General features: G+C 36.8%; 1 long non-coding RNA gene and 1 pseudogene across 1 annotated transcript; both read right to left on the reverse strand.

Moving 5' to 3' along the window:
* Window positions 1-9709, reverse strand: part of LOC145067547 (TATA box-binding protein-associated factor RNA polymerase I subunit B-like) — a 45727-nt pseudogene extending 36018 nt beyond the window's left edge.
* A 4399-nt stretch (window positions 9710-14108) lies between these two features.
* LOC145065421 (uncharacterized) lies at window positions 14109-14868 on the reverse strand. The gene is made up of 2 exons (XR_013688415.1): window positions 14724-14868; window positions 14109-14294 (listed from the first exon to the last, which is right to left on the reverse strand). It is a non-coding gene; the product is annotated as an uncharacterized LOC145065421 (long non-coding RNA).
* Window positions 14869-23877: the final 9009 nt, after the last annotated feature.

A 23877-nucleotide genomic window follows, 5' to 3' on the forward strand; every position in this document is an offset into this window, starting at 1 on the left:
CTACAACCAACTCATGACAATCTTAATTCATATCTACTCTTGACATATGACCAACTGTGGATAATTTGAATAATATGTAAAAACACAACATAAATATTCGGGAAGTCAAAACATGCAAAAGAAATAATAGTAAATGATTGACACAAGATAGCAACACTTTACTCATGAATAAACACAACTTTTATTCATCATCAAATGTCAAATACATTTTACATATTTCAGAATTATCTAACTACTAAAACTTATATACATATTTCAAAATTATCTAACTACTAAAACTTATATCATCCTTCAGCCCTATGCTCCTAGCATGCTGGAGATGCTTAACCCTACCCAGTCCCTTTGTGAGGAGATCTATCGAGTTCTCATTTGATGATACCCTCTTTTCCACGAGGAGTCCTTCTTCTATACGATGTCTGATGAAATGATATTTTCTGTCAATGTGTCTGGATCTCCCATGATCCCTTGGTTCCTTTGCTATGGCAACTGCACTTTCACTATCACAGAAAATCTCTATGGGCTTCGATATAGCTGGTACAACTCCAAGGTCTCCAATGAAGTTCTTTAGCCATATAGCATCTTTTTCCGCCTCACTTGCCGCTATATACTCTGATTCACAAGTTGAATCAGCCACTGTCTCCTGCTTGGAACTTTTCCAAGAGATTGCTCCTCCATTTAAGGTAAAGACCCAGCCCGACTGAGAGCGGAAATTATCCCTATCAGTCTGGAAGCTAGCATCACTATACCCTACAACTCTCAAGTCATCACTCCCACCAAGGGTAAGGACCCAGTCCTTAGTCCTCCGCATGTACTTGAGAATATTCTTTACCGTTGTCCAGTGAGCCTTACGAGGGTTCCCCTGATACCTGCTAACCATGCTTAAGGCAAAGGCTACATTAGGATGAGTACAGGTCATAGCATACATGATCAAGCCTACTGCCGAAGCATAAGGTATACGACTCATTTCAACTATCTCTACCTCAGTACTCGGGCTCTGAGTCTTACTCAGTCTAGTGTTACTCTGGATGGGTAACTCTCCTTTCTTGGAATCTTGCATGCTGAATCTCTTCAGCACCTTATCCAAGTATGTACTCTGACTAAGTCCAATTAGTCTTTTACTCCGGTCTCTCAAGATCTTTATCCCTAGAATATAGGCAGCTTCTCCTAGGTCCTTCATAGCAAAACACTTCCCAAGCCAGGACTTAACTTCCTGCAGAGTTGGGATGTCATTTCCTATGAGTAGTATGTCATCCACATACAGTACCAAAAAACTAACTATACTCCCACTAGCCTTAACATATACACAAGATTCATCTTCACTTCTCGAAAAGCCAAACCCTTTGACTTTCTCATCAAATCAAAGATTCCATCTGCGAGGTGCTTGCTTTAATCCATAAATGGATTTCTCAAGCTTACACACTCTATTAGGGTACTCTGTGCTGACAAAACACTCTAGCTGATTCATGTAAACATCCTCAGCTAACTTTCCATTAAGGAAAGCGGTTTTGACATCCATTTGCCATATTTCATAGTCATGAAATGCAACTATGGTTAACAATACCCTGATAGACTTAATCTTGGCTACTGGTGAAAAGGTCTCATCATAATCAACTCCTAGAGTTTGAGAAAAGCCCTTTGCAACCAATCGTGCCTTATAGGTGTGTACATTACCATCCATGTTGGTCTTCTTCTTGAAGATCCATTTGCACCCAACCGTCTTACGACCGGGTACATTATCAACCAAGTCCCAGACCTGATTGTTAGGTTCATCCAGACCTATCAGTGTCTCATCACTGATAAGTGTATCACCTTCCATAGTAATATGGAATCCATAGTAATGCTCAGGTACTTACCTAACCCTTGTGGAACGCCTCAGAGGTACAATTGGAGGTACAACAGGAGTTTCGTCCTCAAGTTAGCTGCTAGGGTTTGAGGTTCCTTCACCACTGTCACACCCCAAAACCAAGAACGGCGGAAATGTTCTGGGGCGGAGGACGTCATGTAAAGTATCACAACACAGTAAATGTAAATAAGCAAACAACATCATCCATTGCATTAAATATATAATTTTAATACAAGCGTGTTCTGTACAGTTTTAGACACCAAAAATATAACGTAAATCAAAATAATAATATGATGAGTCTTGAATGCGCTCCATCTTCTCAAAAGCTGGCATCGGTACCTGTCTACTGATGACCTAAGAATACAAGTTATTTTGAAAGAGTTTATCAGCATTAAGCTGGTGAGTTCATAAGTATTTTAGTGTCGGTGTTTGTTATCAAAAACGTTTGAACGTGTCTCAAGTATAAGTTTGTAAAATGTATGTAAGTGTTTGTAAAAGTTTGAATCTCTCAGAAAAACCTATATTTTCTATTAAAGTAACCTTCTACCAAGGCTTAACTGTTTTGCATGTTCGTTTGTTGTAAAAGTGTGTAATTTCCCAAGTGCAACTATCTTTTAACAAAATATAGTTTGTACATTAAAGTTCAAGTGAGGTTATCACTAAAAATAGGTAGTGGGTAAATCATTGTAGTACTGTAGCTTAGTTTTATAGTAACTACTGCTGTACTAACTACCTTAAACCGGATTTATATTAAGGTAAAATGTGATAATTGCACCATGCTATCGACTGGTAACAACGACATACGAATGGTCGTAATAACGGAATGACGTTTGGCACCCGCAGACCTGCAGGTCCGGCTGTAGCTAGCAGCAAGGTGTAGGATAGTCAATCCAGTATAGATCTATACGCAAACTCACGCTCTCCCTCCAAGAGAATTCTGGCTACAACTCGGGCCATGACATTTAAGGCATGCTCCAATACAGTGGATCACAATTGTTAACGTATTAATGTAAGGGTAATGTTTCTCGTTCTAGTATAGTTGTATATGTTCTCTTCCTAGTATAGTTGTATATGTTCTCATAGTATAGTTGTATATGGACTCATGAATGAACTGACTCATTGATCTAGCAGTTGTAATAGTATTATCCTGTGTTACCCCGATGGTAACTTACTAATGGTGTGTCTAGTACATATGAATATGGAAGTACTTTTATGTCTATATATGTATATTTGATATATAATTAATATTGAAACGACCTTCGGATGGTCACCCGAAATCCCACCAGACCACATCCAAATCGAGAAAAAGGAAATAGGGCGGATGGCCTTCCTAAGCCCTTTAAACATTATTTATACATCTATACATATATGGGCATGCAATTTATAATATAAAAGCATAAATAAGTTTTTATAAGACATATGAAACATAATTATTATTTTAAGAAAAGATCGACTTGATGTCAATCTATAAAACAATTTGAAGGCATAGGTTTGATAACACAGTTTAAGTATAAGGAACATTTGTTTGAATCACAGTTGTAAATAAGTTTGAAAAGTAAAAGGGTTTGTAAAACATTTTGAAGTAAAACAGTTTGATAGACAGTTTAAACAGTGATAAAATCACGGGTTTCCCTAGTTATTAATCACATGTGATTAATGCAATCACATGTGATTGAAGCAATAACTATAAGTATTTAACTTGTATTCCCCCCCATAAGTGTTTAAAACATTTAAAATCATTTCAAAGGTTGATTAAAGGGGTATGAACTCACTTGAAAGTTTGAAGATAGCGAGATGGAAAACCGGGCAGAGTTTCATCTTGGGAAACGGATTTTTCTCAGGATTCTCGGGAATCTCGGGAGTAAAATTGACCCTCGGGACTTGAGCAAAAAGACCAGAGCTTCGGGTTTGAACGGGCATGGAAATCGAGGCAAGATCGTGAGAGAAAGGAGAGAAATGGGGTGATTTTCCCGGAACCCTCGCATTTCTATTTATAGGGGGTCTGAGAAGCCTCGGTACGCGGGGCGTACGCTCGTACGCAGCGCGTACGCGTACGTCATGCATGAGCGAGTCCTCGACTGCCTCGGCTTCGGATGGGACGGATCGGATGGGACGGGTCGGATGGGGTGGGTCGGTAGCTTCGCATAGGGGCGACGTGGACGATCCGAGGCCCTTGATTCGAGTACGCGGGGCGTACGAGGGTACGCAGGGCGTACTCCGGTCCTATCTGCTGACTCCCCTTCGGATATTACCAAGAATTTATATTTAAATTTATATTTATTTTAAATAAACTTCTAAAATTCATATCTCCTTCATACGAACTCCGTTTTCGACGTTCTTTATATCCACGCGTAGGTGAGACTAAGATCTACAACTTTCGTTTAGATTCCATTGGCAAATTATAAAATTATTTTTATTATTTATTTATTAAAATGACGTGATTAAGGAATTTCTTCAAAAATTCATAACTTCCTCATCCGAAGTCAGATTTGGACGTTCTTTTTATGTACGCTCATGGTTTAAGGTTATCTATAACTTTCATTTAGATACTTAAGGCTAAAAACTATTGTATTGAAACTTCGCGTTTTTCGTTTAATCGCTGTTGCCGGTTTTGCCGAGAATCTTTGGTTGGTCATAACTTCTTCATTATAACTCGGATTTTAGGGTTCTTAATATGTATGAAAACCTTGATACGATTCCTACTACTTTATTTAACCCAAATAAGATTTTAGGAAAGTTATATTTTGACCTAGATTTGATTGGTTTTACATTACATTGTCTCGAAATATCGGGTTGTCACAACCACGTGACTCTTGAAGCTCTTCAAGGTCAATTAGCCTCCCACTGTTTCTTTGGCTTATGAACTCTCTCTCTCTCTCGAAAGACAGCCCTCCTTGCTACAAAGACCACATTTTCACTAGGTCTGTAGAAGAGGTAACCAAAGGATTTTCGTGGGTAGCCGATGAAAATACACCTCTCACTTCGAGGTTCGAGCTTGTCATGAGTCTCGCGTCTCACGAAAACCTCGCAACCCCAAACCTTGATGTGGGCTAGACTAGGAACTTTTCCAGTCCACATCTCGTGAGGTATTTTGGCAACCTTCTTTGTAGGGACCAGATTAAGGATATGGGTGGCAGTCTCTAAGGCATACCCCCAAAATGAGATTGGTAGTGAAGCTCGACTCATCATGGAACGAACCATATCCAACAAGGTTCGATTACGCCTCTCAGCCACACCATTCAACTGCGGTGTCCTGGGAGGTGTCAATTATGAGACAATCCCACATTCCCTAAGATAGTCGAGGAACTCGATACTAAGATACTCACCACCACGATCGGATTGAAGCATCTTAATGTTCCTACCCAATTGATTCTCGACTTCCTATTTAAACTCTTTAAACCTTTCAAAAGTCTCTGACTTATGCTTGATTAAGTAGACATATCCATATCTACTATAATCATCAGTAAAAGTCACATAATAACGATTGGCATCTCTTGTGGCATGTTTGAAGGGTCCACACACATCCGTGTGTACAAGATCCAACAAACCTTCACCCCTCTCACAAGAACCTGTGAAGGGTGACTTTGTCATTTTTCCAAATAAGCATGATTCACAACTATCATCTGACTTTAGGTCAAATGATTCCAAGACTCTGTCCTTTTGGAGTTGGCCTATGCGTTTCTTGCTTATATGTCCAAGACGACAATGCCATAATGATGCTTTATCCAAGTTATTATCATTAGTAGAATCAATACACAATACGTAATTTCCTAGATTATCTACAACAGACACAGTTTCATACACACCATCACAAGGTAATGTTTTAAAATAAAACACATTATTAAAGAAAGCATTTATTCCACCAATTTCATTATCAAAAGAAAAGGTAAAACCTTGTTTATACAAAGCATGAAAGGAAATAACATTTCTTGCCATTTCTGGCGAATAACAACACTTATTCAAATCTAAAGTAAATCCACTACTAAGCAACAAAGTATAAACTCCAATCTTGGTGATAGGTGAAACTTTCTTATTCCCCATGATCAAGTTTATCTTTCCATGCTCCGTATTCTTACTTCTTCTTAGTCCCTGTAATTCAGAACAAATATGAATACCGCAACCGGTATCAAGGGGACCCAAGAGTTAGAATAGAGTGAATTATTAGATGATATAGTGTAAATACCTGCATGGTTGGGTTTCACTTTCCCATCCTTCAAATCTTGCTGGTACTTTGGGTAGTTTCGCTTCCAGTGCGACTTTTCGTGGCAATAGAAGCATTCAGCCTCTTTGGGATCAGAAGAAGGTGTAACGGAACCTTTCTTGGTTCTGCTAGAAGAGGAGCCATCAAGGGTCTTCCCCTTGGTACCCTTCGAGGGGTTCTTCCTCTTCTTCCCTTTCCCTTTCCCGATTTCCAGGACAGTTGAAGAGTTTGGAGTAGGAGTAGGAGTTGTCACAACCGACTTACCTTTAAGACCTGATTCTGCAGTCTTTAGGAGTCCCTGATGTTTGCTAAGTGTAACTTCCTCCTTATTCATGTGGTATGTCATGCGGAATTGATCATAACATGAAGGTAAGGAGTGCAAAATAATATCTATTGCCAACTCCTCAGGGAAGTTCACATTCAACTTCATCAATCGATCCACATACCTTTGCATTTTCTGCATGTGGCTTGTGATGGGTTCACCATCTTTCATTCGGGTTGTGATCATAGAGGAGATGATTTCATATCGCTCTTGACGAGCACTCTGATGCAAGAGGTCCATCAAATCCTGGTGCATCTCAAAAGGATAGTAGTCCTCATAGGACTTTTGGAGCTCGGTTGTCATGGTGGCCATCATGATGCATGCCACTTTTGTAGCATCACTTTCATGAACCTCATATTCAGCAAGCTCCTCAGGAGTAGCAGTTGGCTCAGGCACCTTAAGCTCCTTGTCAAGAACATATTCCTTGTTCTCATAACGAGTGACCATCCTGATGTTTCTGATCCAGTCAGTAAAGTTGGATCCATCAAAGATGACTCTCCCACAAAGGTTCATGAGAGAGAAGGAGCCAATAGGGTTTGGGCCAAAAGTAGAATTATTGGAAGACATCTAAAGAGAAGAAAGATAAGTTTAGTTTAGATATAGAGATAGTCCTTAATAAAACACCCAAATGTAATATTAAGGCTAGGATCCAATAACAATATATTATAACCTAGAAGAGGGATGCCGTAATCCAAGTTATAACATATTTGAAAGGTATGTGAATGACGATTCACCAATTTCCACCATGAAAACGAAATATAAATTATTAGGTTTTATTTGGTTTTTTAGAAATTCCAAGATTCTTTGAGATTCATTGAACTTTTCAATGGCATGTTTCAATCTCAAGTGTGCCCTTCATGTTTTGTGACTGGGATACCGAGGATCACAAAACAAGGTGTGAAGTAACCATGCAAATTACTTGGTACCCATAATGTTTTTCACTTAATCGTAGTGCCGGTAAACCACACGCGCTCCTTCCGACCTCATGAAAAACCTTAAGTCACCCTTTGCCTCCCTTGTTAAGTCCAAGTTATTGTGTCGGTAAACCACACACGCTCCACCAACGACTTAAACAAGGTGCAAAGTGTAATTTCATGGATTAGCACCTTATTCACATTTTTCCTAAAGTAACTAAGATTGGGAATTTATAAAACATTTAGTTACTTTATAATAATCATTATACTTTTAATGAGAAATTTTGAGTCATTGTCCTACCCATTCGGCTAACGACCCTCCACCAGTCAAGCAAGCGGTGGGTGAGAGTGGACACCCATTAAGTTGCCATTTTATAGGCAACAACCTGATACCCACCTTATAGACTGGCTTCATGAATGAGGCGTACTAGCGGTAAGACGACTTTGATCTTATACATATATATATATATATATATATATATATATATATATATATATATATATATATATATATATATATGATTATTAACTTATAATATTATAAGTATAAGGGTTGAATTTTAACTTTTAAAATTCTAAGGGTTGGAACTAAAGTTTTAATCATGACTTTACTTGTTCCAAAACTTAGGGCAAGTTTTGTAAACTTTTAAAACTTTTCATTTCTTATAACTTATGAAGTTAATTGAGTATTAAAATGAAGACTTTTCATTTTTCTAACTCTTGTGTTCTTTTAATGGTTTTAATTCAAGTGTGACTCTTGGTTTTCCATAACTTGAGGACAAGTTATGGACTCCATTAAAACACATTATGACCAAGAATTAAACTACCAAGTAGGTTACAAGTAATTCCTATGATCATCTAAATTCATAAGATCAAGAACATGAATATCCATATCAAAGTTTCAAGACCATATGAACACATATAATCATGAAAAATTGATATTAGCCATTGTAAATGGATTAGAACAAACATTACACCATCTAAAACAAGTTTAACAACACCAAAACAGTTTAGGGTAATGTTTCTAGTCCATTTCCAGCAGCAAAAGTCGAAAATCTGCATCTAAGGCTCCTACTCGTCGAGTGCACGAACCTACTCGGCGAGTAGGATGAAGATACACATGAACTCGGCGAGTTCATCAGGCAGATTGCGCAAAATCGAATTTTTTCAACAATTTTGCATCAAGTATCAAACAAACAAGCCTAGGCTTTAATACCACTGATGGGTTTTGAGCATTCTAACACTTCCTAAGTGTACATGCAACCCTAATAACCTTGGATCTATGTTTGTCTAATTCTCATGCAAAGTTGATTTCCAAGGTTATGATCCTATCTAGCATACATGGGGAACAATTTTAACTTAAATGAAAGATAGAACTACATACCTTGTTGTTGATTTTGATCCTTGGAACCTTGTGAGACTAACACCCCAAGTGTGATGCCTCAAATGCTTCACACAACACCAAATTTTATGGAGTAAACTTGGAGAGAAAGTATAACACTCTAAAAAATCGGCTCTAGCCCTCAAGCATGCATGTCATAGCTGATTTTGGGAGAAACATGAGCTTTATATAGTGTTGACACATTTAGGGTTACACCATGTAAACCCTAATGTGTCATGACTCTTCATTTCCATGACCCATGGGTTTGTAACTCCCATGGAGCCTCCATGGAGCATCCAATGGGTTCAACCCAACTTGATTATCCATGGAGCCTCTTAGCCCACTATATAAGTTATGGATGATTTACATAATCAACCCATATATTTAATTAGTTATCTTTTGATCACTTAATTAATTCTCAAATTAATTCTTGATCAAAATAATTAAATAATATTATTAATATATTAGAACTTATAATATATTAATAAACAACAAGTGTTATTTCTCTCATTTAGTATATCCAATTGCATGGTGTCATGCAACCCAAATGGACCATGCCGAGTCGGGTCAAGTACATACCAGAAATAGTTATGGACTTAGACACCTTATCCAACACGATCTTCTTTCCTTCTAAGGTGATCATACCCGGGCACAAAAGTGCTAACTTACTGAATCTAGAAATGTAAGCTTTGATGTTTGAGTTTTGCACCGTGAGGTTCCATAACTCCTGTTCTAGTTTCTGTACTTCCCCATGGGGATAGTACTCAACCATCCTCATTTCTTTGAGTTCCACCCATGGCATAGCATTAGCAACAGGGACTGTTAAAGCCTCAACGTGACCATTCCACCATGATATTGTCTGGTCAACAAACGTGCAGGCTGCGAATGTCACCTTGCTCTCTTCTGAGCATTCACATATCTCAAAGACTGACTCGATCTTCTCAATCCAATGCTTCAAAGTTATCACACCACCAGTTCCATTGAATGTTCGGGGTTTTGCATTAGAGAAATCTTTGTAAGTGCATAATTTCATAGGCCCTTGATTCATTCCCTGGTTGAAGCTTCATGTTCCTTGTCCATTTCCGCCACCATTATTTCCATTTTGAATGTGAGCTAACATTGCTGTGACATCAGTCGAAACTGTTGCCTAAAAAGTAGCAGAGTTCATCTCTGGCTAGGGCGGTGGTGGTGGTGCAGTCATGTTGTTGTTTCTGCGTACTGGTCTTTGAGGCATCTTCTGTAATGGGACAAAAAGATGATGAGTACATAGCAAATTTTGGTTTCGAGATCCCTTATTAGCTAGCGGTTTCGATGGTTCGGTTATGCATATAAGTGAATTCATACAATATCATGCAATAAGGAAAATAGAACACATAAAAGATAACAATATCACAATAAAAACATAGAATTGTCTCATTAATAATAAACTTCATAGTACAATACATGAAAATTCGTCTTTATAAAGGAATACAGTACATAGAGAGAATATTATCCGTCAGCATAACGTCTCTATGAGTACTGTAGTCACTTAATCATAAAGTTGGTCGTACATACAACAAAAAAATGGAGTCTCATCGATTGTGGTGATGGTGCTCAGATGCCGAAATGACGCACTAGAAGTTCAACCAATTCATTCATCTCTCGAGTGATCTCATCTCTCTCTTGCTCTGCTCGAACTGCTCTAGCTTCTGCTGCAAAGAGTTGTTGCCTGAGAGTGGTTACCTCCTCCTACAAGGAGTGTAGTCGGTCAATGGAGTCTTCTTGTGGTTTGTGTTGATCCGGTATTATTTCCGAAGGGTGGGGATCGCTAGGAATTTCCCCAACGCCCCTCTACCTCATCTGTTTCCTCATCGGATCTCTCATCCTCATAGTCCATATCTTGATATACTTCGGGTCCGATTTTTGGGTCTCCCCCTTGAACCATTTCTAGTTCTTCATCAATCCACCCGTGGGCCATTAGGGCCTGGTAGTAGAGGTCACCTTGCTGAAACTCAGCCATAATGTATACGTGAGAAATGGAGGTGTGAGAAAAGTGTAGGAAGGGTACGTACGAATACTCCTATATTGTTTTAGTTATATGGGTTTGATTCTTTAAACTTTTTGGATAATTAGTTTGTAAGTTGTAGATTCATTGCCCACCACGATCACTCCCGAACACATGTTAGTCGTATTTTGAATAAATATAGTTGATCAGGTTATATTTACCCCCAAGACGATTACATAACTACCCGAGTTTAACCGCGATGTTCAACTCCTCTAAAGAGTTTTATCGTTCCTTATTGTGAAAATTTTCTAGTATGCACACAGATGGATGTATTTATTTTGTTTGGAGTATTTTAGTCCCAATGTATTTATAGTTGCATATCTTGTGTGTTTAGATATGACAGTTCACTTTAAATATTCCTCTAATATCAATCTATCACACCCCAGAACGAGACGACAGAAACGTCCGGGGCGGGTGACTTCATCTTCTAATATCATCACAATGCATATAAATGAATCAAAGACAACATCATCATCATACATGAAATATAACAAACATCATAGTTAACATAAGTGTGTTGGTTCAAAAATTACATCCCAAAATGTTAATTGTACGATGGAAGCAAAAATACAACAAAAGACCACATTTCCTTGACGACCGACCTGTTAAAGAGTCCCTGAGAATACAAGTTATTTTGAAAATGTCAACATATATAATGTTGGTGAGTTCATAAACATGTTTGTATGAAAAGTTTTGTATCATTTTGTAAACACCAGAAATCTGATATTTCCGTAAAAATGGTTTGTAAGTTTTATTTCAAATCTTGTATTAAATCATGTGTGTTCTTATTTGGTGGTGTATAAAGAGTGTTTCCCAGAATATCCTATATTTTCTGAATAATGTAAAAATGTAATGTATAGTGTATGTTCCCCAGAAAATCCGATATTTTATCTTTGTAAAAAAAATGTTGTGGTCTTAAAACCCTAAGACTCGAGTAATGTAGTAACTGTATAATTCGTACAATGTATCAAGAGTATAGTATATGTATTCCGTAAATTTATTGTGTTTGTTAATCCCTATGTGAGTCGTTATAACCATACTTGATATGACCGATGTCTCTGTCATGACATTCTTCAGGCGTCGGTTAGGTAAGACATTTGTCACCCTAAACTGACCCCGTCTAGCTATAGCAAACAGTTCAGGTGTGGGGTGTCAACCCTATATAGATCTATACACAAATTCTCGCTCTCCCTCCAGGAGACTCTGGTTATAACTACAGAACTTATGGTGTACACTAGGTAGGTACAAATGATTGAATGTCTCACAAGATCCTTAACTAAATCTACGCGAATAGTGTATCTCATTCTTTAACACTTTAAATAATGTTTCGAGTATGTATTTTAACTACAAAGCATCAGTGATAAAACATATTTGTTCATTTCAAAATGTCAATTATTTTTGGATATCGACCCGATTAACATAGGATGTGTTGAAATGGCCCAAAAAGAAAATAATTGGGCAATTAAGGCCTAATTAGGATGTAAATGAGTGTCTAAGGCCCAATAAGCATGTAAATGAGTGTATATGGCCCAATAAGCATGTAAATCAGTATATAAGGCCCAATAAGCATGTAAATGTCGTAAATAGTTCGATTGTTATCAAAATGGTCGTTTTAGTCCAAATAATGCTAAAAATGACATAAAAATGCCCTTTTTAGTTAGTAATGACCATTTTGGGCCATTAAAACGAAATTTTACAATAAAGGCCGACTTTTGTTGCAAATGACATTTTAGGCCCATGAAAGCCGAAAGTTTGAAATAACGCCTATTTTTTTTAAAGATGACATTTTAGGCCCACTAAAACCGTGAATTGTCAAATAAGGTCCATTTTATCAAAAATGGCATTTTTAGCCCATGAAACCATGAGTTATCAAATAAAGGCCCATTTTAAAAATGACATTTTTAACCCATGAAACCGTGAATTTCCAAATAAAGCTGTTTTAGGAAAAATGACACTTTTGGCGCATAAAACAGTGGGTTGTGAAGTAAGACCCATTTTTTATGAAAGTTTACACTTTTGGCCCATAAAACAGTGGGTTGTGAAGTAAGGCCCATTTTTACGAAAGTTTACACTTTTGGCCCATAAAACCGTGGGTTGTGAAGTAAGGCCCAATTTTTGTGAAAGTTTACACTTTTGGACCATAAAACTGTGGGTTGTGAAATAAGGCCCAATTTTTATGAAAGGTTACACTTTTGGCCCATAAAACTGTGTATTGTCAAGTTAGCCCACTTAAAATCGAAAATGGCACTAAAACCCCATAACATGAAAATACACACATACACGCATAATACCAATACTTGGAAGATATTTCAAATTTTGTGAGTGTTTAACAAGTTTTCATGACATATTCACACCATATAACATGAAAATACACACATACACGCATAATACCAAGATTAACCACAAAACTAGCTTGTATTTTCCCCCAGAAGATAGTAAAACTTGAAAACAAGGGGTATGAAGCTCACCTTGGTGTTGGATCGGTTTTGAAGAGAATGAAAGGAGGTGTTTTCGGCCTAGATTGCTCCTTAAGGAAGAGTTTTTGAACTTAGGGGGTTCTAGGAAGCTTGAACACGAAATGGAGTGTTTATGAGTGAAAATCTTAACATGAAATGGAATCAGATCATTTGAGAGTGATAATAACTTACTTATTGGTCATCTTTGATGAAGAATTCTTGAAGCACACACATACAAACTCACGAAAATTTGATGGGATGAATGGATGAGTTTTCTTGTGCTAGAGAGGGAGAGAGTTTGATAAATTTGAAGTGGAGAGTGAAGAGAGATAGGGTATTCGGCTGAGAGTTTAAAGAGGAGAAGAGAGTGACAGACTAGAGGCTATAACTTAGTGGATAATCACCAGTCTTCCAAGATATATTGCATAGATATACAACATGAAAAAATGAGGTGTCAGTAATTTAAATCAACTCAATTTCTTTTTTTATATAACCGAGAAATAGGAGAGAGAAGGAAAGAAAAATACTATTGGGCTTGGATTTAGGATTCTAGTCCGAGAACACATTAGCCCCATAAAGGATTTTCAGCCCAATGAGGCCCAATACGGTTTACGGCCCAAAAAGGGTAAAGGAAATGGATTTTCGGCCCAATGTGATTAAATAAGTGGGTTTTCGGCCCATGTGAACAAATGAGTGGTTTTCGTCCCAATAAGGCCCACAAAGGGTCTTATGGCCCAAAAATACTATTGCTTAATGAATATAGATCCAAATAGGGCCCAAATGTGGGTTCTTGGCCCAAAGGAATCAAGTTGAGGGGTTACTGGCTCATTAGGCCCAATAAGAAAATCTTGATCCAATAAGAGGTTTGAACCGGGAAGTTCGAGTTACAAGCCCAAAGTCGAGTAAATGTTGCGTATTGATTTAGGTTTAGAGCTTTCACGTGGGAGTTTTGACTCGAATTGTCATTTTTTAATCAACAACTTGTATAACATCAAAATTAGGGTTACAAGATACGCTAGGAGTTATTTACACATGAACAGAATTTCCTAGCCTAAAATGTTAGTTGTGACAGCCACAAACTTGGCATTCCAAACCTAATCCGTCTGCCATCTTCGGATTGGAAGCCTGATTGCCTATAAAACACAACATCATGTAAGAAATGAGAAGTTGCAGTTCTCTACCTGATAAATCATTTTTAGTATTTGGCAAAAAAACTAGTTATGTGTATAAAATTACCAAAAAGGGCTTCCTTTTATCTTAAGAATATTATTCAAAACAATATGTATGTTCTTGTTAAGAACACAATGTATATTTCCTTGGCAGCAATTAAACAATTATGAACACTAGGCAGCAACAGCAGGCAACAAACACATATGATTACTTAAACTAGGGGAAAATAGAAAATCCAGAGCAGGAATGTAGTTGAAAGAAAACGGTAGCAATTAAACACATCACACAGATTTTGATTTCAACAAACACATATGATTTCAATTTCAACTGAAATCAAGGGAAAAGAGCAGGCACGGTTGAACAAAAGCAGGAAAGGATGAAGAAAATAGCACCTGCGACGGTCACCGGTGTTGTTGGGTGCAACAGTATCCAGCGATGGATGTCAGTGGGGAGCAATCGACGGCGAGCAATTGAGAATCACCTACGGAGGCGACGAGAGAAGAATAGAGGTTGTTGTCTGTTTTTATTGTCTGGTGAATCCATACGAAGAAAAAAAAACCTTTTATTATGTTAAAGGGTATATTGGTCAATTTTTAAACACCTTTGTAAACGTAAGGAGCTACCGACATATTTGGGATTGTATAGCTGCAGAAAAATGGGCCGCTTTTTGGAAAAAATTTCCAAGAAAAATGAGGATTTTGAAATCGCATTTAGTTCTATTTTATTAAATATTTCATGGAAAATGTTTCTAAAATTACAAAGAAGTTTGAAATTTTTGGAAAACCGATAATCATTGTTTTCCACATTTTCCTAATTCCAAAAAAATTTTAAAATATAAACACACACCCACTTCCACCCCACCTACCTCTACCAACCTCCACATTAACACCCCCAACCTACCACACCCCTACCTGCTCACACCCACCCACTCCCAAGCCTAACACCACAAACCCACACACACCCTCGCAAAAACACACACATACGTACACACACCCACCCAACACCACTACCACTTCCACAATCACCCCTACACACCCACACTCATATCAACACCCATCCCCACCCTCACAAACATACACACCCACCCCACTCCCCACAAACACACCCCCACCTCCACCACAATCACCGACCTACCATCACAATCACCATCACCACTACCACTACACCATCACCAGCGCCATCACCACCTCGCTGCAGCCGGCCAGCCGCCACCATCGCTATCATCGACACCACCATTTCCCCTTGTAGTCGTCGCCCCGATCACCACTGTACCACCGCTACCGTTTTCTAAAAATGAAAATTAATAGAAAAATACACATCTAAACATGTTTTTTAATTTTCTAAAACATGAAATGAAAAAAAAAATAAGTTTTAATTAAACACGTTTTCTAAATTTTCCATTGAAAACGAAAAACGGAAAAGAAGAAATGTTTTTTCCGTAAGTAAAAGTAACCTTTATTATTGGGAAAATGAACGGATTTTGGATTTTTTTTTCTACTATAAAGTTAAAGTTTATCAAATACTATTTTAACTTATTGATATTTTAAAAATTAAATAGTTGTTTAATAAAAAAGCAATAAGCTAAGAGTATTTTTAATGATAGATTATATATATATATATATATATATATATATATATATATATATATATATATATATATATAGTTTGTAAAGTTTGTAAAAATCATTCGGCGGTAGCTCGGCGGTCCACTGGCAATAAGCGATTAATCGGACTAGGCGGAGATTAATCGGGGACCCTTAATTATTAATAAAATTATTTAAAATTTTAATATTCCCTAAAAAACCAAGTATTTGAAAATTTAAAATCTTAAATATTTAAAATTTTGAAAATTTTAGGTTAATATTTTAAAATTTGAAAGATTAAAAATTTGAAAATTTAAAGATTTCATGTAATATTTGAAAATTAAATTTTTTTTAATCTTTTTAAAAATTCTCGCCTATGACCGCTGAGCCCACCAAGGGACGCCAAAGACCGCGAAGCCTGACTTTAACTAATTTTAAACAATTTCCGACAAGCATCCTAATCGTAATCGGCTTAAGGCCATCAAGCGTTTAATCGCCGATTAATCGGCCGCCAAGGCCGATTTCTGCAACAGTGATATATATATATATATATATATATATATATATATATATATATATATATATATATATATATATATATATATATATATATATTAAAATGAGCATTTAATATCATTAAAGAACATTGTTTTTTTTTATTTTGACTGCTAAATATATATTGAGTAGTCAATATAGTTTCACAACTTACACAAATAACCCCTTCTATTTTAACAATATTTCAATTTAGATTTTTTTATTATAATATTTAAAATGTTTTTATTTTACTTTTGTAATTATAACATAATAATTTTTCTTGCTTTAATTACATAAATAATGAACCGTTATATTTGTATTTATATATTAGTATTAAATGATTATTTTTGTTCAAAAACACACTAATTAAATGAAAACGTTTTATAAAACATTTTAGAAAAATACGAGTGAATTAACTAAATGAAAATGTTTTATAAAATAAAATATTTTTTTAGAGGTCAAACTTAATAGAATGATGATGTGGCGTTTATTTATAGTATAATCATTAAAGATGTTGTAATAAATCATTTATTTTTGGAGGTATAACTAATTTATAAAAATGACTCTTGAGAGATCTTAGACAACTATAAGCCATTTATAAGAAAATGTCATCCAAACACTCTTTAAATTTATATTTATATTAAATCAAAAAGAATTATTTATATAAACTTAGTTAAACACCTTTAGGTTGGACCTCAAAAAACAAACAAAATGGGCCTAACTAAAGACCATCAAACCCAATAACTAATTTACGTTTATAGGCTAAATTTTATGCCCCTCAAAGATTTATGTCATGGGTCGTCCATATATTAAAACTATCTAATGATAGATAACTAAAATACTAAAATTTGGGAAATTGAGTAATCTAATCGTTATAAACATGGTTGTTAACAAAATTAACTTTTTTTAACTTTTTTTTAATGACCACATACTCCGGACTATCATATTCTGGAGTGCATAATTTCATTCCGGACTTGAGATCCAAAATACGATATTCCGGAGTATTTATGATGTTCCGAAAATGGTGTTGGTTGGTGGTATTTTAGTCCAGAATCTGACAACTCGTACGTTCCGTACTGTTAATAAATTTTTCGGACTACATTCCAAAAAAACTGTATATTTCAGAGATCTAGAATTAGGGTATTTGTCTGGTTTTTTTCCATATATGCAGTATATTTATTAGAGCTTGCAAAAGTCGACCCAATCCACCAACCTAACCCGAACTCAACCAAAAATTAGCATGTTGGGTTGAGATTTTCAAGCTATTTTGGATAAATGGGTTAATCTGCCTAACTCATTTAATTAAATAGGTTGGGGTGGGTAAATGATGTCTACCCGTTTTCAACTCATCAACCCATTTAACTTTAATGTATATTTAATTTAATAAATATTTAAATATTACTATGTATTAATCTAAGTATTAATTTATAAATTAAAATGTTGTATTATTATTTATGTTTTGAAAATGCAATCCTAATTATTATCTTTTTTCTTTACGCCAACAACACTAGTCAATCTTCAAATTCATTATGAAATTACATATCTTTATTGCCATTTGATTAATTTCTTTGTATTTGTGAATTGAGATTGTGCTTTTATTATACTTTGAAAGTTTATTTATGTTTTAAACTAATACAAGTGGTATAATATTTAGTTAATTTATTTACTTTTTAAATTTTAATTGAGTTAACCCAGGTTTAACCCATTTATTTAATAGGTTGGGTTGGAATTACATAAACGGGTCAACCCGATGACAACTCATTTATCTAAAAGGTTGGGCTGGGTTGGAAATATCTATTCATTTAACTAAAAAGGTTGGGTTGGGTTTAAATCTTGACCTCAATTAATAAATGAGTTGAACCCGAACCCATCCCAGGTCGACCCACTGCCAACTCTAATATTTGTGTGTATAACATATTTGTGTGCTTTATACTTTTCAGATATGTTTTGAAATGAGTATGTATACTAGATTTTTTTTTCGAGTGCCAGTTTATAGTGGAGGGCAATGGCAGCATATCGACAGATGTATGTTGTATCTTGCTCGAGACTACACATGATTCGGTGTAGATATAAGCAATGATATCAACTTCATTTGGTTAGTTACGTTGGTTGCTTCCAAGACCAGGATACGCACTAATCAATTTCGTCTAAGAGTACACGTAAAGTTAATGTTTCCCGTAGACTAGTATTAACTTTAGATGACAGTCTACAACCAGACAAACAAATCTATAGATCACTAAGGTTAGCAACATCATATCTACTAGGATACCGATCTAACAGATCATAACAGCATAACAACATCTTATCTACCAGGATACCGACCTAACAGATCACAATAGTACAAAAGCATGCATAACATGATATTGGATTCAAAGGAGCCGGCTTTGGTGCCTTAGACCCATTAGTATAGTGAGGAAAACTCACCTCACAAGCAGCGCAGAATTGATAAGGTCCGACTCTGAATCTTAGCTCCTGACTCAATGCCTACCCAGCTAAAAGACCAATAACCGTCAAAAATCCCAAAATGCCCTCAAAACTCAACTTGATAAACCATGGTCAAAGTCAATAGTCAATAGTATCAATAGTCCATGTTAACCCAACTCGTCGAGTGCACCAATGAACTCGACGAATTCCTACAATATTCAGGAAAATCGGGAAAATCCCAGCCAACACGCATAATTGGCTTGCAAACTCGCCGAGTTTTCTTGAACTTAATACATTAAGCTATTCCTACGATTCCAGGGACTCCAAGGCTCATATCTGACCTCAAATGCTATAAAAAAGGATAAAGTTTCCAACTTTATCTTTTGGGGCTACCCTAAGTGCTCAAAATCCTTTCCACAATGTTGAAGATTCAAAGACTTAACCAATAAACACAACATCCTTGAGATCTGAAAACCAACCTTTCCATAAAAGATACTAGCATCAAAACCAACCCAAAGGTTAGTGCTTTATAGACATGCATGTCCAATGCATGTCTTGAACCCACAATGGCTCAAAATGGGGAAATATTACCTAATCTCCATGCATGGCATCAAAACTCAACCATAAACCAGATCCAACACTCTACAAAGTCACCTTGACCTGAAGATTCATAAAGTTGAAAACTTTATAAGATTCATCCATTCAACATTCAAGAATAAGAAGAAAAAGGTCAAAACTTAACATTTAGCTACATAGAGGAATAAAAATCGAATCTTGGACACGGACAAAGGTCCAAAAGAGTGCCAAACTGAAGAAGAGAACTTTTCTTGCTAGGTCATGTTGGGTTATGAACATTCTAACACTCCTATGGTGTACATGCAACCCTAGAAACCTTGGATCTATGTTTGACTTTTGTAGCTTGGATTCCTTTGAAACCTTGTGAGCCTAGCACCTCAAGTGTGATCCTCAAATGTATCACACAACACCAACTACACTTGGAATGACTTAGAGAGAATTAGAACAATTGCAAAAATCGGTTATTCCCTCTTGTTTCACTAGTTGGCCGATTTTGGTGAATAACAACCTCTTTATATAGTGAGTTACAATTAGGGCTACACCATGTAAACCCTAATTGTCATGACCTTTCATTTCCATGACCCATGGGTTATGTAACCTCCATGGAGCATCCTATGGGCTTAACCCAACTTGATAATCCATGCAGCTTTGGCCCACTATATAAGTTATGAATAATTTACACAATCAACCCATATATTTAATTAGTCTTCTTTTGATCACATAATTAATTCTAAATTAATTCTTTGATCAATACTAACTAAATATTATTATTCTTATTATTAATATATTAGAACTTATAATATATTAATAAACCATAAGTGTCTTATTTCTCTCATTTAGTGTATCCAAGTGCATGATGCCATGCAACCCAAATGGACCATGCCGGGTCGGGTCAAGTACATACCAAATATTGTTATGGACTTAGACAATATATCTAACAGTCTCCCACTTGGATAAGTCTAATAACTATATTTGTAAGTATGACTTCAGGAACCGATCAGCAATCATAGCTCTTTCAAGGTCTCTCGGAACTGAGAAGATAATGGTACACCATTTTAGATAAGTGATCATATAATCCTATGTTCTAGATATCATCCGGACAAATACATGGAACAATGTCTTTCTGTTGTCTAGCAGTTGTTTCCCGATTTCCGATTTGTTTGACATAGAACTTAACTGAACACATCAATTTAGTTCTGACCGGGCATGGTACATTGGTCAAAACAAAATCATTGAGGGACCCAGATATCGCTTCTTATCCAAGAAGGAGCAGATAGACTTCGACTCATATGTTTTTTCTACTACTTGTTGAATTACACACAAAGGTACGTTTTATAACATCGAGTTACCAATGCGTTTTCGTACAATCACTGCATAACCAACTCATAGGTAACAAATCATATCTCTAGGTTTAAAGACTTATATGATATTACCATCTCACGATCACTCGATATAAATTCCATGAAGTGATACCAGTGATCGTGGGTTGAATCCAATACTCAGAACTTATGAGCACTCATGAATGTTGTAGCACCACTTTGTCCAACATCTTGGACTTCTACAAGCCAACCCATGACAGTATTAATTCATATCTACTTCCAACATATGACCGAATGTGGAGAGTTTGAATAATATGATATATATACCATAACATAATTATTCGGGATGTCAAAACATGCAAAAGAAATACTAGTAAATGATTGACAAGAGATAGCAACACTTTACTCATAAATAACAACTTTTATTTATCATCAAAAGTCAATTACAATTTACATATTTCATAATTATCTAACTTCTAAAAACTAATATCATCTCTTAGCCCTATGCTCCTAGCATGCTTAAGATGCTTAACCCTACTCAGTCCCTTCGTGAGGGGATCTGTTGGGTTCTCATCTGATGATACCCTCTTTGCCACGAGGATTCCTTCTTCTATTTGATGTCTGAGGAAATGATATTTTTTGTCAATGTGTCTAGATCTACCATGATCCCTTGGTTCTTTCGCTAAGGCAGCTGCACTTTCACTATCACAGAAAATATCCATGGGCTCCTTAATAGCTGGTAGAACTCCAAGGTCTCCAATGAAGTTCTTTAGCCATACAGCCTCCATTGCTGCCTCGCTTGCTGCTATATACTCTGATTTGCAAGTTGAATCAGCTACTGTATCTTGCTTGGAACTTTTTCAAGTAATTGCTCCTCCGTTCAAGGTAAATACCCAGCCCGACTGAGAGCAGAAATTATCCCTGTCAGTCTGAAAGCTAGCATCACTATACCATGCTACTTTCAAGTCATCACTCCCACCAAGGGTAAGGACCCAGTCCTTAGTCCTCTGCAGGTACTTGAGAATATTCTTTACCGCAGTCCAATGAGCCTTGCCAAGGTTCCCCTGATATCTGCTGACCATGCTTAAAGCAAAGTCAACATCAGGACAAGTACAAGTCATAGCATACATGATCAAGCCTACAGCGGAAGCATATAGTACTCGACTCATCTCAGCTATCTCAGCTTCTGTACTCGGGCTCTGAGTTTTACTCAGTCTAGCATTACACTGGATAGGTAAATCTCCTTTCTCGGAATTCTCCATGTTGAACCTCTTCAGCACCTTTTCCAAGTAGGTACTCTGACTAAGTCCAGTTAGTCTTTTACTCCTGTTTCTCAAAATCCTTATCCTGAGGATATAGGCAGCTTCTCCTAGGTCCTTCATAGCAAAACACTTCCCAAGCCAGGACTTTACTTCTTGCAGGGTTGGGATGTCATTTCCTATGAGTAGTATGTCATCCACATACAACACCAAAAAGCTGACTATACTCCCACTAGCCTTGACATATACACAAGATTAATCTTCGCATCTGGAAAAGCCAAATTCTTTGACTTTCTCATCGAAATAAAGATTCCATCTGCGAGGTGCTTGTTTCAATCCATAGATGGATTTCTCAAGCTTACACACCCTACTAGGGTATTCTGTACTGACAAAACCCTCTGGCTGAACCATGTAAACATCCTCAGCCAACTTTCCATTAAGGAAAGCGATTTTGACATCCATTTGCCATATTTCATAGTCATGAAATGCAGGAATGGCTAACAGAACCCTAATAGACTTAATCTTGGCCACTGGTGAAAAGGTCTCATCATAATCAACTCCTGGAGTTTAAGAGTAACCCTTTGCAACCAGTCGTGCCTTATAAGTGTGTACATTACCATCCATTTCGGTCTTCTTCTTGAAGATCCACTTGCACCCTACTTGTAACACCGTAAAATTTAAAACAATTTTTCACATTTGAAAAGCACGTTTTAATTAAACCATTCATTCATAAACTGTCATAACATCATATTTTAGTTTCACAAATATCTCCCAAGATCAAAATACATCCAATCCCATATGTGTGTACGAATCAAGCCGGCGCCTTCCCGCGGTCATCACTGGTACCTAAAACACATAACACTGAACATTGTAAGCATAAGCTTAGTGAGTTCCCCAAAATACCACAATAATCACATAATAGCCACTTGTGGCTGTAACTCTGTTGACCCTCTGGTCAATGTGTCTCAGTGGGGCCCTCCAGCCCCAACTCTCTGTGGGCCCTCTGGCCATAACTCTAGGGACCCGAAAGTCCCAACTTTGTAACTCTGAATCATGCATATCACATATCACAATAAATCACAACACATAATAACATGCAATCACACTGGCATATAACTCTATAATACTCTGTCTCTTAACTCTATTACCACACTAGGTAAAGTATAGTGAGAAGACTCACCTCGGGTATCTCGGTAAATGCTGTCCTAGCCTCCGTCTAATTATATAAAAATAATACTTTATTTAGTATAATTCTCAAAGGCTAGACTATGTTCTCTTATGACACTCTCAGAAGGGTAAAAGACCATTTTACCCCTCTCATAGCTCAAAGGCCCCACATTAGACCATACTCTAAAAGTCAACCAAAAGTCAACTCTCCAGGTTACGCGGCGCGTACCAGATGTGTACGCTGGGCGTACCCGGCTGCACCACAGAATCGGGGAGCGCCACCCAGTACGCGGCGCGTACTAGGGATTACGCCCGGCGTACTCCCCTGCTTCAGCCCTTTTGCTCTTGAGGTCTTAAACAGTTAAGACCTACATCCATATTTTAGATCTGACCCCTTCTAAGCCCCTTAATCCATAAAGTTGATGACTTTAAGCCTTTGCATGGCTGAACAAGTCACTAACTCCCAAAATGATCCAACCTTCAACTCTAGAAGGCTTAAAACACATGCATGACTCCAAAGTAACATCCAAGATGGGAACTTTATGGCTCTAAATCACTAATAACACTGAAAAGGGACAGATCTCGGACCATGGAGTACTTTACACTCATAAAGTCTCCACCTTTGGGGTTTTTAGCCCTAAAAAGGACACATACAACAACAACCAAAAGAAGAGGAAAGTTTTG

The sequence above is a fragment of the Lactuca serriola genome, chromosome 8, assembly GCF_051521515.1.
Source record: "Lactuca serriola cultivar US96UC23 chromosome 8, Lser_US96UC23_V15, whole genome shotgun sequence".
NCBI lineage: Eukaryota > Viridiplantae > Streptophyta > Magnoliopsida > Asterales > Asteraceae > Lactuca > Lactuca serriola.